Source organism: Dama dama, chromosome 17, assembly GCF_033118175.1.
Source record: "Dama dama isolate Ldn47 chromosome 17, ASM3311817v1, whole genome shotgun sequence".
NCBI classification, from domain to species: Eukaryota; Metazoa; Chordata; class Mammalia; order Artiodactyla; family Cervidae; genus Dama; species Dama dama.
The window spans coordinates 17,812,559-17,832,445 of NC_083697.1; the positions used below are offsets into that span (position 1 = coordinate 17,812,559).

Consider the following 19,887-nt stretch of genomic DNA (forward strand, 5'->3'; position numbering starts at 1 on the left):
ACATAAAATTTAAATTATCAGATGTTTCAAATATTGCATTTCTATTCCATTTGAGTATTTTAAATACAATTTTAGTTTCTATCGCATAACTAATATGTAAATTTTGTTTTTAAGTTTCTCAGATTGTTGGTAATAGTGTGCTTAATTGCAGTTAAAGCTTTCATGATGCTTAAAGACTGCTTCATTGACTTCTCAAAGTCCACACTTTGTATTTTCACAGTGTGAAGGAAGTTACAGTAATATAATGGAAATACCATAAATTGCTCTCTCTCAAAATGTTACGCTAAATTAAGACATAAGAATGTCCGTACTGAGAAGTGTTTATTTGGAAACTTTTTTTTTTCAAATGGCACAAATAAAGAAATAACCTAACAAATTTTGCAGAATGAAGTAGGAAGACATTGCTTGACAACTGTGTGGCAACACTGGAGTATAAATGAATTTCATCTGAATGATTTGTGCACCAAAATAGCCACTGTTACCATATCATGTTTGATATAAACAATTAATAAAAAATTTTAAAGGAAATAAGGAATAAGTATGAAAGAAACATCTGAGGGAAGACAAGAGCACTTGAATTAACAGAATTTTAGAGGTTTAGTGGGAATAACTCAAGAAAAGACAAGCCAAGTAGCTTCTATACTGAAGCTTTAGAGCGAGCTGACCTAATAAGGTTGAGTTCCAGGAACACTATTATAAAAGTTTGAAGATTTCTTGTGGCTGCTCTTTATGTGCCTTTGCAGAATTTGTTTTTCTTGGTTAGTTAAAAATCTTAGAAAACTTTGAAATGTTTGTGACTGATTTCCATGATGGCTCAGATGGTAAAGAATCTGCCCACAGTGCAGGAGGCCCAGGTTCAATCCCCAGGTTGGGAAGAACCCCTGGAGAAGGGAATGGCTTCCCACTCCAGAATTCTTGCCTGGAGAATCCCATTAACAGAAGAGTCTAGTGGGCTACAGTCCATAGGGTCTCAAAGAGTCAGACACAACTGAGCAACTAACACGTTCACTTTTTCACTTTTCAGAGAGGAGAATAACTATATGAATGTACCTTTATTTAAAAAAAGAAATTTGGATGAAACACAAAGTAGTGCTAAGTTAGAAAGTGGGTGATAGGAGAGATGGTCTATATAAAAGTTTTCTTTAGGGGAGTTAATAAAGAAAATCATTGAATTCTAGAGTTAATAATGTTGTCTACCACTTTGATATTCTTCTAGGGCTGTCTTTGGTCTCTGCACATCTGTATTTGTTCTCAGTTCATTGGAAAGCCAAATGTATCTCTCTGTAATTCTCATTGTAAACTATCACATTCATATATAGTCACATGTGTACCACATGGAACCCCTTCCCTAATGAAGGTAATATAAGGTTTGATGAAGTGAAATACTACAGATGTCTGGATGTCCATAGGTATGTGGTTGGGGTTCTGTGAGCAAAGGGGTAAATATGTTTATTTCCTTAGCTTATATTTGTCATTTCATACCAGCTTAATATCACTTCCAATTAATTTCTGATCTCTTCACTTTGGTGATGATCAGTTCTCACTGTACTTATTGTAATCAGAAGTTAATTGATTTTTTTTTTTTTGATTGTTGGGGAGAGGTACTTTGGACTGTTCTCATCATTATACTATTAAGGTTTATATTATATTATTAAGGTTTTAATAATTTTCTGTTCAGGACTATGTGCTAATAAGAAAAAAAATATAAGTTCTTAGTTTTTGGCCTCAAAAATTTCAATTTTGAGTGTGTGCATGTGTGCAACTTAGAGAATTTTGCATAGTGCTGGCTACTCATCTGTTCTCAGTGGATTCATTTTTAAAATAAAAAAGCACAATTAATTTTTGCTGCCTGCTTAGTTTATGTAATTTAATTTCAAGTCTTTCTTACTGCTCTACTTAAGAAAAAGTTTGGAGTTCCTGTGGACTACAATTTCACTTTGTATCATTACTACTGAAAAAAGGGATTTGAAAGAGATGTTGGAACTTAAACTGCTTCAGAATATGCTACACTTAAACACTGCTGCACTTACCGCAGAGCTGGAGAAACTGGTTCAAAGCTCTGTGCTCTGCCAAAGAGAAGCACATCTGGATTTCAATGTTTTAAAATGTAAAAAAAAAAAGATAAAATAAGTGTGCATTGAGAGGGGGTCAAGTTAAACTACGCTTTAAAATCTCAGCACAAAGTAGTAAAATTTAACAGGAAAGTAAAAAGAATTATTTCTATATTGGAAGCAGAACATAGACAAGATATATATTTTATATATATATAAAATTCTTATATAAATATCTTTTATATATGTATATATACATAAATATATATATATATATAAAACTAGGATAGCTAGCTCATTCAAACTTAAAACACAGTTAAATAATGCTTAGCATAGCTTGAAAAACCTTGTTGTAGTAACAAAGCCATCACAAAAACATTGTCAAATATATTGTTTTCTCATTTGCAGTGGTATTAATGGTGTTGCTCTGCTATTCAAATGCAAGTGAAAGAAAAAGTAAATCGAACAATAATACAGTTTAATATTAACGTTTTTCAAGCAGTTAAAAAATGTTCTGTTCACTCTCACCACTACTATTCAACATAGTGTTGGAAGTTCTGGCCACAGCAATCAGAGCAGAAAAAGAAGTAAAAGGAATCCAGATAGGAAAAGAAGAAGTAAAACTCTCACTGTTTGCAGATGACATGATCCTCTATATAGAAAACCCTAAAGACTCTACCAGAAAATTACTAGAGCTAATCAATGAATATAGTAAAGTTGCAGGATATAAAATTAACACACAGAAATCCCTTGCTTTCCTATATACTAACAATGAAAAAACAGAAAGAGAAATTAAGGAAACAATACCATTCACCATTGCAACAAAAAGAATAAAATACTTAGGAGTATATCTACCTAAAGAAACAAAGGACCTATACATAGAAAACTATAAAACACTGATGAAAGAAATCAAAGAGGACACAAACAGATGGAGAAACATACCGTGTTCATGGATTGGAAGAATTAATATTGTCAAAATGGCTATTCTACCCAAAGCAGTCTATAGATTCAATGCAATCCCTATCAAGCTACCAACGGTATTTTTCACAGAACTAGACCAAAGAATTTCACAATTTGTATGGAAATACAAAAAACCTCGAATAGCCAAAGTAATCTTGAGAAAGAAGAATGGAGCTGGAGGAATCAACCTGCCTGACTTCAGACTCTACTACAAAGCCACAGTCATCAAGACAGTATGGTACTGGCACAAAGACAGAAATATAGATCAATGGAACAGAATAGAAAGCCCAGAGATAAATCCACGAACCTATGGACACCTTATTTTTGACAAAGGAGGCAAGGATATACAATGGAAAAAAGACAACCTCTTTAACAAGTGGTGCTGGGAAAACTGGTCAACCACTTGTAAAAGAATGAAACTAGAACACTTTCTAACACCATACACAAAAATAAACTCAAAATGGATTAAAGATCTAAATGTAAGACCAGAAACTATAAAACTCCTAGAGGAGAACATAGGCAAAACACTCTCCGACATAAATCACAGCAAGATCCTCTATGACCCACCTCCCAGAATATTGGAAATAAAAGCAAAACTAAACAAATGGGACCTAATGAAACTCAAAAGCTTTTGCACTACAAAGGAAACTATAAGTAAGGTGAAAAGACAGCCCTCAGATTGGGAGAAAATAATAGCAAATGAAGAAACAGACAAAGGATTAATCTCAAAAATATACAAGCAACTCCTGCAGCTCAATTCCAGAAAAATAAATGACCCAATCAAAAAATGGGGCAAAGAACTAAACAGACATTTCTCCAAAGAAGACATACAGATGGCTAACAAACACATGAAAAGATGCTCAACATCACTCATTATTAGAGAAATGCAAATCAAAACCACAATGAGGTACCATTACATGCCAGTCAGGATGGCTGCTATCCAAAAGTCTACAAGCAATAAATGCTGGAGAGGGTGTGGAGAAAAGGGAACCCTCTTACACTGTTGGTGGGAATGCAAACTAGTACAGCCGCTATGGAAAACAGTGTGGAGATTTCTTAAAAAACTGGAAATAGAACTGCCATATGACCCAGCAATCCCACTTCTGGGCATACACACTGAGGAAACCAGATCTGAAAGAGACATGTGCACCCCAATGTTCATCGCAGCACTGTTTATAATAGCCAGGACATGGAAGCAACCTAGATGCCCATCAGCAGATGAATGGATAAGGAAGCTGTGGTACATATACACCATGGAATATTACTCAGCCATTAAAAAGAATTCATTTGAACCAGTCCTAATGAGATGGATGAAGCTGGAGCCCATTATACAGAGTGAAGTAAGCCAGAAAGATAAAGAACATTACAGCATACTAACACATATATATGGAATTTAGAAAGGTGATAACGATAACCCTATATGCAGAACAGAAAAAGAGACACAGAAATACAGAACAGACTTTTGAACTTTGTGGGAGAATGTGAGGGTGGGATATTTCAAAAGAACAGCATGTATACTATCTATGGTGAAACAGATCACCAGCCCAGGTGGAATGCATGAGACAAGTGCTCCGGCCTGGTGCACTGGGAAGACCCAGAGGAATCGGGTGGAGAGGGAGGTGGGAGGGGGGATCGGGATTGGGAATACATGTAAATCCATGGCTGATTCATATCAATGTATGACAAAACCCACTGGGAAAAAAAATAATAATAATAATAAAAATAAATTAAAAAAAAAAAAAATGTTCTGTTCATCAGTGACGGTAGTGGCCCAGGTGAATCAACAGCTATGAAGAGATGAAAGTGTTTCTCATGCACAATAAGGACGGAAGAAAAAGGTGTGAAGGGGACCGTGTATATATATTTATTTATATATGAATGCATACATGTGTATAAATATAAAAGCATATACAGTGAAAACACGTGTGTGTGTGCATATATATGGAGTACTGTAAAAGACATTAGGCAGCTGGATAAACAGGAATCTCACATCTGAATCCTATCCATTCTTATGTGTGTGTGTGTGTGAGCATTCAAATTTGTATATATAACCTGTGTAGCTATGCAGAAAATTTCTGGTCACATAAAACAAAGCTGTGTCTATTCATTCAAGCAATTGATACGTTTATTGTCAGTCAAAGTAATAGCCTTGTGGGACTAAAGTGAAATGTTTAAAAGTTTGTGCAAAATGTAAACTGCACACCTATATGCAGATTTTTTCAGAAATAAAGCATGATTGGATTTGAAAATTTTGAAATTTCTGCCAGATGTCTTATAATTTAAGCATATAGTATTTAACATGCTTGGATCACTTGACTGAAAAAGAAAAAGAAATGAAATAATAGAGATGCCACAGTAATGAATGGGATTGATGTGTTAGAATGGACATTTTAACAATGAAGCATCAGGTAAAAATGCAGCAATAATAAAAAGTGACTTTTCTTACTACTGACTGTATGCAAAGTATTATTCTTAGTATTCTACACATTTTAATTCAGATCCTCAAAACAATCTGAGTCATGGGTGCTTCTATTACTCCATTTTACAGAAGCAACAGAAATGGTTTGAGTGTAAAAAAAGTGTTCAAAGTTACATAACCGAAAATTAGGAAAGTTATTTGGATTCTAGGAGTCTAAACTCCTACTACTCCTAATATACCACAGTGCCTCTTAATATTGACTTCTGATCTTGAAATTTTCCATTGGTCTTTATATTTACAGATTGTTTGCTCTTCTCTGTATAGTTTTTTTTTTTTTTTTTATTAGTTGGAGGCTAATTACTTCACAACATTGCAGTGGGTTTTGTCATACATTGACATGAATCAGCCATGGATTTACATGTATTCCCCATCCCGATCCCCCCTCCCACCTCCCTCTCCACCCGATTCCTCTGGGTCTTCCCAGTGCACCAGGCCCGAGCACTTGTCTCATGCATCCCACCTGGGCTGGTGATCTGTTTCACTATAGATAATATACATGCTGTTCTCTCAAAACATCCCACCCTCACCTTCTCCCACAGAGTTCAAAAGTCTGTTCTGTACATCTGTGTCTCTTTTTCTGTTTTGCATATAGGGTTATCATTACCATCTTTCTAAATTCCATATATATGTGTTAGTATGCTGTAATGTTTTTATCTTTCTGGCTTACTTCACTCTGTATAATGGGCTCCAGTTTCATCCATCTCATTAGAACTGATTCCAATGAATTCTTTTTAACAGCTGAGTAATATTCCATGGTGTACATGTACCACAGTTTCCTTATCCATTCATCTGCTGATGGGCATCTAGGTTGCTTCCATGTCCTGGCTATTATAAACAGTGCTGCGATGAACATTGGGGTGCACATGTCTCTTTCAGATCTGGTTTCCTCAGTGTGTATGCCCAGAAGTGGGATTGCTGGGTCATATGGCAGTTCTATTTCCAGTTTTTTAAGAAATCTCCACACTGTTCTCCATAGCGGCTGTACTAGTTTGCATTCCCACCAACAGTGTAAGAGGGTTCCCTTTTCTCCACACCCTCTCCAGCATTTATTGCTTGTAGACTTTTGGATAGCAGCCATCCTGACTGGCATGTAATGGTACCTCATTGTGGTTTTGATTTGCATTTCTCTGATAATGAGTGATGCTGAGCATCTTTTCATGTGTTTGTTAGCCATCTGTATGTCTTCTTTGGAGAAATGTCTGTTTAGACTTCAGACTCTACTACAAAGCCACAGTCATCAAGACAGTATGGTACTGGCACAAAGACAGAAATATAGATCAATGGAACAGAATAGAAAGCCCAGAGATAAATCCACGAACCTATGGACACCTTGTCTTTGACAAAGGAGGCAAGGATATACAATGGAAAAAAGACAACCTCTTTAACAAGTGGTGCTGGGAAAACTGGTCAACCACTTGTAAAAGAATGAAACTAGAACACTTTCTAACACCATACACAAAAATAAACTCAAAATGGATTAAAGATCTAAATGTAAGACCAGAAACTATAAAACTCCTAGAGGAGAACATAGGCAAAACACTCTCCGACATGAATCACAGCAGGATCCTCTATGACCCACCTCCCAGAATATTGGAAATAAAAGCAAAACCTAACAAATGGGACCTAATGAAACTTAAAAGCTTTTGCACAACAAAGGAAACTATAAGTAAGGTTAAAAGACAGCCCTCAGATTGGGAGAAAATAATAGCAAATGAAGAAACAGACAAAGGATTAATCTTAAAAATATACAAGCAACTCCTGCAGCTCAACTCTGTATAGTTTTAGTTGAACAAATATTTTGTAATTAGACTGCCCTCAGTAAAAGATATAATCCTAGTAAATGAAAATTTAAGATAAGTATTTTAATTCATAATTTGTTCCTTAGCCAAGCTCATCTAATACATTTCTATATTTTAACATATGATAGTGAAGCTTAAATTAAAAATTATTAGATATTTTTGATATGTGAAATTCCTCCATTATAAGCATTAGATTTTGATAAATCATCCAAACACACATATTTGCATATGTGTTTGTATATTCAATCACATTCATAAAAGTAATTTTTTCCAAATATCTGGAAGTTTGTCTCTTTGTAGCTATTCTGTTTCATTCTTACCATGTAATACTTGAAAGAAGAAAAGTTTTTTAGAAATGTATTTTATTTATCTCGTCTATTTTCTTATCTACATAGATGTTACTATTAATGATTTGATTGGTGTTGGCTATATTTTTACTTTAGTGATCAAACAATAAATTAGCAAAAATGTTTTGTTTTAAGCATCAGATATGCAGAATGATCCTGGGTCTTGAAAACACAATTTAATGAAATATGTTAGGTGAAGTTGCAAGAGTTGTTTCATTCTTTTAAAGTAATTTTTCAGCATTTTAAATCTTCATTGTATTATTGCCATTTTGATTTTTCTTAAATGGAGTTGGAAGTTAAGGAGATTGTAGGAAAAGAGGAGTTTTACACCCTAGCTCTTCCATCTTAAGAATTTTGATCTTGTTAAATATTATACAACTACCAATACTAGGATATGAAGTGAAATATTGAAAATATTTTATATGTATACTTAGGTATGAGCTGATCTGTACACACAGAAAGTCATAGATGATACAGAATACAGATTATTTTTAAATATCAAGATATTTGGGGTTTTTTTGTATTTGGCTGAAAAAAAACACAGAGTCCAAATTTTTAAATGGATATGGAGTATATTTTTTAGTCTCTCAACTGAAATTGCTTCTTCTTGCCTTACATGGGTTTATAATTTTCATATAGAAATTTGGATATTCCATTAGATAAGAACTTAAAAATTATTTTAACTAATCAAAAATGTGTAAGAGATGTGTGTGTGTGTGTGTGTGTGTGTGTGTGTGTGTGCATGCATATGCAACTGTGTGTAACCTCTCAGTCTTATAGTACTTGGAAACTATGTAACTTCTTTAAGAATATGAACAGGACATATCAGCTCCATAGAGCAAGTTTCTGATAGTCTTGTTAAATGTAGCTTATCAGTAAGTTAACCTCTTTATGCGTACTTAAAAATTTTTGTCTACTTCCAATAAATAACAAAATATGAAATAGTATATCCCAATGAAATAACAATAATGCAGAAATATGCCAGAATTGTCTGATGTCTGGCTATGACTACCAGTCGTAGAGTTAACGTTATGTAAGAGATGGTACTCTCTACAGAACTGGCTTAGCCATGATGAGATTCAAGAGAAGCTGAGTTCAATCAATAAAATGTCTTAATGAAATTCTTATTTCAATCAAAGTGCAATTTTATATGATTTGGGCAAGAATGTAGAGTAGCTTCTGGAAATTTTGAATAAGATCTATGGTCAGCTAGAGGTAACACAAATATGAAAATAATAGCAGTGTGTTGTATAATATGACAAAAGCAAGATATAAATAAAGGATGAATTGTAGCTACTAGAATGCTGAATTGTGATGAATATAATCAGAAAAAATATTTAGAGAGGAGGTGGTATTGAACCAGACTGTTAATGACTTAAGAGAACGCCAGCAATCAGAGAATAGGCCAGACGAAAAGAATTGATGGGACAGTACAGTACTTATCTGATGTGGCTGGATCTTATATTTGTGTAGAAAAGATGAAATGGAAAATAAAAAGCTATTTTAGTATTATTTTATGTTGTGTCACAAAGGACACAATGAGTTTAGGCTTCATTCTGCAGCAAAATGAAGAACCATTGGGTGTTTTGGTTTTTTATGTTTCAAGAAGGACCAATTGAAGTTCTGACTTAAACAGTGTAGAATGAGTGGGAGGACTTGAGGCAGGAGAGAAGCCCCCAGAGACATGGCTCAGGGAATTATGGCAATAAATCAGGCAGACCAGAATAAGACCTGAATTAACCCTATGTCAGTGGAACTAGACAGGAGAGGATGGATACAAGGGACATCCCACAGATAAACATTTACTACTTTAGAAGAAGGGTAACAGAGGTGGGCATCCCTAAGGAACAGAAGAGAAGAAACATTTAAAAATTAGTCTAAGGATTGAACTAGGGTCTTACATGCTGGATATGCCATCGAGAGAGAGAAAAAACTCAGCATGTATTTTGGGGTCACAGTTAGGAAGACAGCTGGAATAATAACCAAGATAGAATATAACTGTTTATAAAATAAAAAGACAGTGAAATGCTGAAAAAAGTTAGGTAAGTTTCATGAAGATGCTGGGTATTGATCAAATTGCTCAAGAAAAGTAAAAGGGGAGAGAAGAAAAGGCTGGCTGTGGAAATTCAATGGAAAAGGAGGGTTAAGGAACGATTTTGAAGTCCTTAAGGGGAAGCATTAAAAGTCACAAATGAAATTAGCTAAAGTAAGCTATATCTTTAAGTTTATTCGAATTTGCTCACACAAACCTAAGGAAAGAAGTCATGGGGATTTGCCAGGACAGATTTTCAAGGACAGATGTGGTAAATTGAAGCAGGAAATTATATTCTCATGGAGTTATATCCTGAGATGAATTCAAGCAGGAAAGCAAGGAGACATGCTATTTCAGTGAGGTGTTGGTGATTATGTCAAAGTGGTCATGTAAGAATGGGGAGGAAGAGATAAACCTGAGATATTTGATGGACAAATCTGCTGAAGTTGGTGAATTGAATCTATTGAACAAAGAGAGGGGAACCATGAGTATCACTTTAAGTTTACATTATGAAACTAGGAAGTGAGGAGGAGGTAATTCCATTGACAAAATGAGGATTGTGGGAGGAAAATCCAATTTGAGAAGACTTCACTCTAAGCAAGTAGATCTGAAGACAAAAAAATCTGAAAAAAATATTTGTCTAGTACCATATGTATAAGTTAACAGAAAGGAAAAAGGAAATAAAAAACACTTAGAAAAGCATCTCATGATGGCCTTCCTATTGTTTATTAATAATGTCAAAATTTATATTTTGAATATGTACATTGTGATTGGTATTTTATATTTCCTCTAGTCTCAATAATTTCAAACTTGTTATCATTATACTTAGATTGTTTTCAGAATTTGTGTTAAAACCTGTAGAACACTAAGAATAATGCTTTTTTGTACAATTGTTTAGTCGCTAAGCTGTGTCCAACTCTTTGTAACCCCATGGACTGTAGGTCCCCAGGCGCCTCTATCCATGGCATTTTTCCATCAAGAATACTGGAGTGGGTTGCCATTTCCTTCTCCAAGGGGTCTTCCTGACCCAGGATCTTTTGCTTCTCTTGCATTGGCAGTCAGTTTCTTTCCCACTGAGCCATGAAGGAAGCCCAGTTTTTTGCACAGAGTAGCTAGTAAACATTGAACAATTTACCTAAAGCCACAGAGTGAGTGAGTAACAGAGAAACAGAACCGAGCATTCTGTCTCTATATCCTTATTCCCTTGCACACTGCCATATTTCCCTTGATTTTCTCTGAAACCCATGTAGACAGAACACCTATTTATAACAGATTTTGATGGAGATGTCTGGTTATATAGGAACCAAAAACCACACTACAACACTACATGTTAATAACAAGAAGAGTTAAAATTCAGTACAGCACACCAACTTTTAAAAATCGTTTAGCCACCTCCATATCTGACGATTTCCGACTGACATTTCCTGCTAATCCCTCACGGATCACTGTGCTGCTAAGACTCTTTCTCTCTCCCCTCCTCCACCGTCTCTCCCTCTTCACCTCCCTTCTCCTTTCCCTCTGCCTTCTCATCCCCATCCTCCTCTTCCCCTCTTGTTTCTCCTCTTCCCCTGCTTCTCTTTCCTTCTTTAACTTGCTTAATATTCATGGAAGACTGCCAAACTGATATAATCTTTTATTCAGAACAACTTCAACAATTCTTTGTTTAGCTACTTTCCTTCCAATCCGTGCCCTTTCACAGGCTGAGGTTGCTGGACAATTAGTTCCTCCATTAATGGATTTGCTAACCAAGGACAACTTATTTCAGAGAAAAACAATCTCTTTCTTAAAAGCAGAAGAAGCATCAGCCTCTGAGGTTATACACTATGGATTTACTTATATATATATAAGTTACCTTGGTTGAAGTAACTGTTACAATGTAAGTTACAATGTAAGTAACTATTTACAATGCAGTATACTAATACTCTTCCCATTTAGCAATATGCTAATACAAAATATCAACACTCGCTTTGACAACCTTCTCATTTGGCAATACATATTCATGTACATGGGCTTCCCAGGTGACTCAGTGATAAAGCATCTCCCTGCCAATGCAGAAGACCTGGGTTCAATCCCTGGTCTGGAAGATCCCCTGGAGAAGGAAATGGCAACCCACTCTAGTATTCTTGCCTGGGAAATCCCATGGACAGAGGAGCCTGGCAGGCTACACAGGGTCGCAAACAGTCGGACATGACTTAACAGCTAAACAACAACAGATGCATATATACTAAGCCCTTCCTATTAGGCAAAATGTCATTGGCTATAGTCTGTTTGTCTGATGCTCTTCAACTTTATATTTTTCTCAGGCTTAGATCACCAACAGGTTATGATGCATAGTTTCCAAACCACTGACATGATAATGTAATTTGGTCTGACCATTATTAGTAATAGCAGCTTAAAGAATAATAGCCTACCATGCTTTAGTTCAGATGTTAAGTCTAAAATAATACTTGATATAGTAATATTTATGGTACATTTTGTTTCAAGTTTTTTTTTAAAGAAAGACTCTGCTTTATTAACAAGTGTGTATGGAGGGGGAGAAAAAAGACTAAATATAAGTATTAAGTTAGGGTATTACAATAATTTAAAGAATTTGTTATTCTACCTATACTAATATGGAACTATAAGACATTTCTATCTTATTTAAGTCAAAGTCTTCAGGGAAATAAATACTGCCTGAAATATGTAATCAGTGAGGAGTACAATTTCAGTTAAATTGAAATTTTAATTTCTGAAGATAATTTTACTATAAATATGGGTGTGTATGGGGATATGCATGAGAGTAAAAAAAAGGAAGAATAAAAATACAAAAAAAAAAAAAAAGAAAGTCAAAATGGTGCTGCTTTTTCTTACAGGAATTTGTCGTTGCTACTTATTGTTGTTAGGACTTCCTACAGCTTAGCTTTTGAAACTAAAATCTGATGAAAAGCATCCAGAAACATGGATTTCTTTTTCTGTAATTTAAATTTCTTTGAGAGTAATTAGTCTTTGGAAGTAAAGAAATAATGTTAAGACCCACAGTTTTGAAAGTCTATAAACCATGCTTAAATCATAGAATAAATATTTATCCACTAAGCATGACCAGAAATACCGTGAAGAGTTTGGTTTTATGGTGATACAACAATTTCTAATAAAGGTTGTATGGCACATTGTGAAAGCAGCATTCTGTCATAGACTGGGCAGAGGGAATCTGATTCTAAGTTTATTTCCTATGGCCAATAAAATGGTCTTCCAGAATGCTTTATGAAACTACAAATCACTTGAGCTGCTCCCTGGTTGAGAAACTGAAAATTAAATTGGAAAGAAACTCCAGGACAAATCAACAGTTTTTTGAAACTAAGTTAACTCTGTCAACATCACCATCACCCTTACAAGTTTACAACTGATATAGAAGCCTATAGGGAAGCTTTATGCTTTTTAAAAGTATAAGCTAATACTATAATTTTAATGCAATTTACTATGAGTAGTACTATTAGCCATGTCTCTATTAGTGTTTTTCAAGTTTGAATGTTTTACAAGTGCTTTTGAAGAAACACATTTATAAACAACAGTGATCATTTAAAACATTTTTATAATATAACAGCTATTTAATATTAAACTATATGTAACCTTGGAGTTTGGATGCAAGCATAACTCCCCCAAATCCACAGTTTATATAAAAGCAAAACTAACTAATGGTCAGTATTAAAATGAACGTTAATGTAATGTGATGGAAGACGTTACTGCTTGAGTATTTCTCACGACGTGAGTGATCTGAGCATGTGGATATTACCATCTGCTGTGCAGGGACTCATGTCAGTTCAGCGTGCTCAGACTGTCTCTTGGCATCAGGAACTCATTTGTGCATCCTCTTGGCTTTTACTTCGTGTTACCCTACCACCTACTTATTAATTATCCCTGTGTCCTTTCTCATTAACCTATGGAATCAAATAAGTACTACTTCACACGAATTACACTAGACACTCAAATTAGGCATTAATATAACCAGTACTAGACTGTAAATTGAAAAGTTAAACAAGTTTACAAAATCTTGTTGGATTCAAGAATTGAAATGAATGACAACTTAAATTCAGAATAAGCTCATTTTCATTTTGGTTTATTTCCAAATTAAAAACAAACACAGAGAATAAAAGGATTTATACAAGTTAATAATGTAGGTATATCAATGCAGACATTTACTCATAGGCAAATGTGGACTTTACAATAGATGACATAACTGTAATGGAATAAGGAGCTCCCCAAGTCAAAGGGGATAAATACTAGTTTGAATGGATGAAAAGGTGAATGAAGTACTCTATCTCGAGTTTTGGGTTTTCCAGCTTTTACAAAAAAAAATTGACCAAGGGGTAGGGACCGTAACAAGAATCAAGGACTTAAAATTTCCAGTTAATAATAACATAGGAGAAAATTTTTGATATGTAATTGTCAGGTGTACACAATAAGGCTCATAGCAGACCATTGACTGCCCTAACTATTGCTCTGGGTCAGTGGTCTACAAAGGGGGCTGAGTTGACCCCACTGGATGCCAAGAGGAAACAGAGTTTCAGCCTTTTAGGTTTTATCTCACTTTTCTAATAATCATATTTCGCAGTATATTTCTATAAATTCAAGGAAAATGAAAAAGTTGGCAATCATATTTGTATTTAATATTAAAGCATGACAAAACTCTTTAAAGATTATTACTGAAATAAAATACAAAATTGTGTATTATATAAGACAGACCTTGCATTAGTGCAGTCGCTCAGTCATGTCTGACTCTTTGCGACCCCATGGACTGCAGCATATCAGGTTTCCCTGTCCATCACCAACTCTGAGTTTACTCAGACTCATGTCCATTGAGTCAGTGATGCCATCCAAACATTTCATCCACTGTTGTCCCTTTCTCCTCCCACTTTCAATCCTTCCCAGTGTCAGGGTCTTTTCAAATGAGTTGGTTCTTTGCATCAGGTGGCCAAGCTATTGGAGTTTCATCTTCAGCATCAATCCTTCCAATGAATATTCAGGACTGATTTCCTTTAGGATGCACTGGTTAGATTTCCTTGCAGTCCAAGGGACTCTCAAGAGTCTTCTCCAACTCCACACTTCCAAAGGGTCCATTCTTCAGCGCTCAGCTTTTTTTATAGTCCAGCTCTCACTTCCATACATGAATACTGGAAAAACCATAGCTTTGACTAGATGGACCTTTGTTGGCAAAGTAATGTCCCTGCTTTTTAACATGCTGTATAGGTTGGTCATAACTTTTCTTTCAAGGAGCAAGTGTCTTTTAATTTCATGACTGCAGTCACCATTTGCAGTGATTTTGAAGCCCAGAAAAATAGTCTCTCACTGTTTCCACTGTTTCCCCATCTATTCACCATGAACTGATGGGACCAGATGCCGTGATCTTAGTTTTCTGAATGTTGAGTTTTAAGCCAACTTTTTCTCTCTCCTCTTTCATTTTCATCAAGAGGCTCTTTAGTTCTTCTTCACTGTCTGCCATAAGGGTGGTGTCATCTGCATATCTGAGGTTATTGATATTTCTCATGGCAATCTTGATTCCAGCATGTGCTTCACCCAGCCCAGCATTTTGCATGATGTACTCTGCATATAAGTTAAATAAGCAGGGTGACAGTATACACCCTTGACATACTCCATTTCCTATTTGGAACCAGTCTGTTCTCCCATGTCCAGTTCTAACTGTTGCTTCTTGACCTGCATACAGGTTTCTCAGGAGGTAGGTCAGGTTTTCTGATATTCCCATCTCTTTCAGAATTTTCCACAGTTTATTGTGATCCATGCAATCAAAAGCTTTGGCATAGTCAATAAAGGAGAAACAGATTTTTTTTGGAACTCTCTTGCTTTTTCAACGGTCCAATGGATGTTGGCAATTTGATCTCTGGTTCCTCTGACTTTTCTAAATCCAGCTTGAGCATTTGGAAGGTCATGGTGCATGTACTGTTGAAGCCTGGCTTGGAGAATTTTGAGCATTACTTTACTAGCGTGTGAGATGAGTGCAATTGTGTGGTAGTTTGAGCATTTTTTGGCATTGCCTTTCTTTGGGATTGGAATGAAGACAGAAGTTTTCCAGTCCTGTGGCCACTGCTGAGTTTTCCACATTTGCTGGCATATTGAGTGCAGCACTTTCACAGCATCATCTTTTAGGATTTGAAATAGCTCAACTGGAATTCCATCACCTCCTTTAGCTTTGTTCGTAGTGATGCTTAATATGGTCCACTTGACTTTACATTCCAGGATGTCTGGCTCTAGGTGAGTGATCACACCATCGTGATTATCTGTGTCATGAAGATCTTTTTTGCACAGTTCTTCTGTGTATTGTTGCCACTTCTTAATATCTTCTGCTTCTGTAAGGTCCACACCATTTCGGTCCTTTATTGAGCCCATCTTTGCATGAAATGTTCCCTTGCTATCTCTAATTTTCTTGAAGAGATCTCTAGTCTTTCCCATTCTGTTGTTTTCCTCTATTTCTTTGCATTGATATCTGAGGAAGACTTTCTTATCTCTCCTTTCTATTCTTTGGAACTCTGCATTCAAATGGGCATATCTTTCCTTTTCTCCTTTGCCTTTTGCTTCTCTTCTTTTCTCAACTATTTGTAAGGCCTCCTCAGACAACCATTTTGCCCTTTTGCATTTCTTTTTCATGTGGATGGTCTTGATCCCTGCCTCCTGTAAAATGTCATGAACCTCCATCTGCAATTCTTCAGGAACTCTGTCTGAAGCGGCGGCTGTGGGGCGTTTGAGTGACTTCGAAGATAAAACCCACGTCCAAAGGCAGAGAAACCCCAGCAAGATGGCAGACACTGGAGCAGCAGCTGCGCAGCACCGGAGAGACTTTGAGGAGACTCCCCACAACCAAGGGCGAAGGAGAAGCCCCAGCAAGACAGTAGGAGGGGCGAAATCACATTTAGAATCAAACCCCATTCCGGCCAAAGACACCCAGAGGGCTCCAACAAATTTATGCGCACAAGGACCCAGAGACCCCACAGAGACTGAGACAGACTGTGTCTGAGTGTCCCTGTGGAGGTCCGGGTCAGCAGTGGCCTGCCGCGGGGCAGGGGCTCTGGGTACAGCTGACCTGGGTGGGGCATAAGCCCTCTTGGAGGAGGTCGCCATCAACCCCACCATGGAGCTGCCAGAACTTACAAAGGACTGGGAAATAGACTTTTGGAGGGCACAAACAGAACCTTGGCTCGCCAGGAGAAAGGAGCAGTGACCCCACAAGAGACTGACCTAGACTTGCCCAGGAGTGTCCAGGAGTCTTGAGTGGAAGCATGGGTTGGCGGTGGCCCGTTGCAGGTTTGGGGGCGCCGAGTGCAGCAGTTACATGCATGGGACCTTTTGAAGGAGGTCACCATTATCTTCATTACCTCACCATAGTTTGGCCTCAGGTAAATAGCATGGAAGGAACACAGCTCCACCCATCAACAGAAAGTTGAATTAAAGATTTACTGATCATGGCCCCACCCATCAGAAAAAGACCCAGTTTGCCCCTCAATCAGTCTCTCCCATCAGGAAGCTTCTATAAGCCTCCTATCCTTATTCATCAGAGGGCAGACAGAATGAAAACCAAAATCACAGAAAACTAGCCAACCTGATCACATGGACCACAGTCTTGTCTAACTCAATGAAACTATGAGCCATGCCGTGTAGTGCCACCCAAGACGGAAGGGTCATGGTGGAGAGTTCTGACAAAACATGATCCACAAAAGAAGGGAATTGCAAACCATGTCAGTCTTCTTGTCTTGAGAACACCATGAGCTGTATGAAAAGGCAAAAAGATAGGACACTGAAAGATGAACTCCCCAGGTTGGTAGGTGCCAATATGCTACCTGAGATCAGGGGAGAAATAACTCCAGAAAGAATGAAGAGATGGATCCAAAGCAAAAACAACACCCAGTTATGGGTGTGACTGGTGATGAAAGTAAAGTCTGATGCTGTAAGAGTGATTTTGCATAGGAACCTGGAATGTTAGGTCCATGAATCAAGGCAAATTGGAAGTGGTCAAACAGGAGATGGCAAGAGTGAATGTCGACATTCTAGGAATCAGCGAACTAAAATGGACTGGAATGGGTGAATTTAACTCAGATGACCATCATATCTATTACTGTGGACGAGAATCCCTTAGAAGAAATGGAGTAGCCATCATAGTCCACAAAAAAGTCCGAAATCTGTACTTGGATGCAATCTCAAACACGGCAGAATGATCTCTATTCGTTTCCAAAGCAAACCATTCAATATCACTATCAGTAATCATATCAATATCAGTATCAGTATCATATCATACCATATCAATATCAGTAATCCAAATCTATGCCCCAACCAGTAATGCTGAAGAGGCTGAATTGAATGGTTCTATGAAGACCTACAAGACCTTCTAGAACTAACACTCTAAAAAATGTCCTTTTCATTATAAGGGACTAGAAAGCAAAAGTAGGAATTCAAGAAATACCTGGAGTAACAGGCACATTTGGTCTTGGAGTGCAGAATGAAGCAGGGCAAAGGCTAATAGAGTTTTGCCAAGAGAACGCACTGCTCATAGCAAATGCCCTCTTCCAACAACACAAGAGAACTTTTATGGTCACTAGAATACGTCCAAGGATTCCAGTTTGAAAAATACTGCATTAGATAAATACACCAAATCACAAAGAAAAATAATTCAATGACTGTATGTCTGAATTTTTTACTTAGTAGAACTCACATGCTGGAGTAGACTGGAGTAGACTCCAGTGATTTCCTACCTCACATTAGGTATGAGAGGTTCTATTTCTTTGTCTTGCTTGCCTATGATTCTTATAGTAAAAGAAACCCTCTTTGTTTTATCTCTTCATACTCTTTCATATCTGTTTAGATACTGATTTAAATATTATAAATGTTTATTTATTATTAAATATTATAGATCTTTAAACTATAATAATTTTTTGTAGCATATAAGAAAAATTTTTTGTTTTTGTTTTTTTTTTCCCCTTTCAGAAAACTCATAGTGACTTATTAGCATTGAGAAATTCAGTAGGTAACACATATAGAGATTTCACTAGATACAAGATGCTTGACTGAGAGCTAGTATGATTAGTATCCATTCTGTTTCATAGCTGACATAACTAAACAAAGACATTTTAGATGGTTAGGTAGATAGCCCTCATTGTCAGAGGGACAGTATCATATTCATACCTGAGTGGTTACAGTAAGCTATTGAACCAGCATGGTGTTGATTAAAAAGATGAGATGTTCAGAGGCATTTTGGGAGAGACCACATTATCTAAATTCATATTCCCTCACTCTCTTCATCTGTCTCTTTTACTTTGCTTAACAGTGTAAGTGCATGCTAGATAGTACTAATTATTATGACAGGAGTTTTGATAAATAGTACACCTGGTTTTTGCATTCCCAGGAAAATGTTCATGTCCTTGAGTATCATTTTGTATGTGACCATGTTTATTATGCAAATGTCAGAGTTATTCAAGCATATTAGTTAAGTATTCTGGGAGAACAGGAGACTGAGAATTTAATAGAGAAAAGTATGGCATGGAAAAAGAGACAAAATTAGGTCCCAGAGAATAAAAAAATGTAGAGTGCTGAGACAGTTACCTCATGAGTTTTTCCAGCTTTATTGAGACACAATTGGCACATAACATTAAGCATAAGGCATACAATATGTTGATTTGATACATATTGCAAAATGACTACCACCATTCTCATAATATTTAAAGAATAAGGCTATGCGTTGAGTATGTTCTCCTGAAATTCCACTACTAATTCTTTACTGGTGGTTAGAATATTCTTCACTGGTTACTAACTAGATTTCTCTATAAGTCAGACAAGAGAAATTTTATTTACATTGCCTGTATCATCTACAGCTTCTGCTCACAGGCACTGAGAGAGCTGTGCTTCTCATTCAGTTTTACTTTTAGACAATGTATTAACTTCCCATAACATGATGGACCTTCAATTTATTGATGGTTCAGTATGTGCTTGGCCACTGGGCTCTAATATGGAATAAATAGGCTTGTGTGTGTGTGTTAGTCACTTGGTCATGTCTGACTCTTTGCAACCCCATGGACTGTAGTCTGCCAGGCTCCTCTGTCCGTGGACTTCTCCAGGCCAGAATACTGTAGTGAGTAGCCTATCTCTTCTCTAGGGGATCTTTCCAACCTAGAGATCGAACCCAGGTCTCCCACATTGCAGGCAGATTCTTTGCCATCTGAGCCACCAGGGAAGCCCTTATAAA

The 19,887-nt window shown here is 36.6% G+C and overlaps 1 protein-coding gene across 2 annotated transcripts in view; it reads left to right on the forward strand.

The window, feature by feature from the left end:
* Positions 1-19,887, forward strand: part of LOC133071876 (bifunctional heparan sulfate N-deacetylase/N-sulfotransferase 4) — a 255,396-nt gene that overhangs the window by 12,857 nt on the left and 222,652 nt on the right. The window lies entirely within an intron of this gene.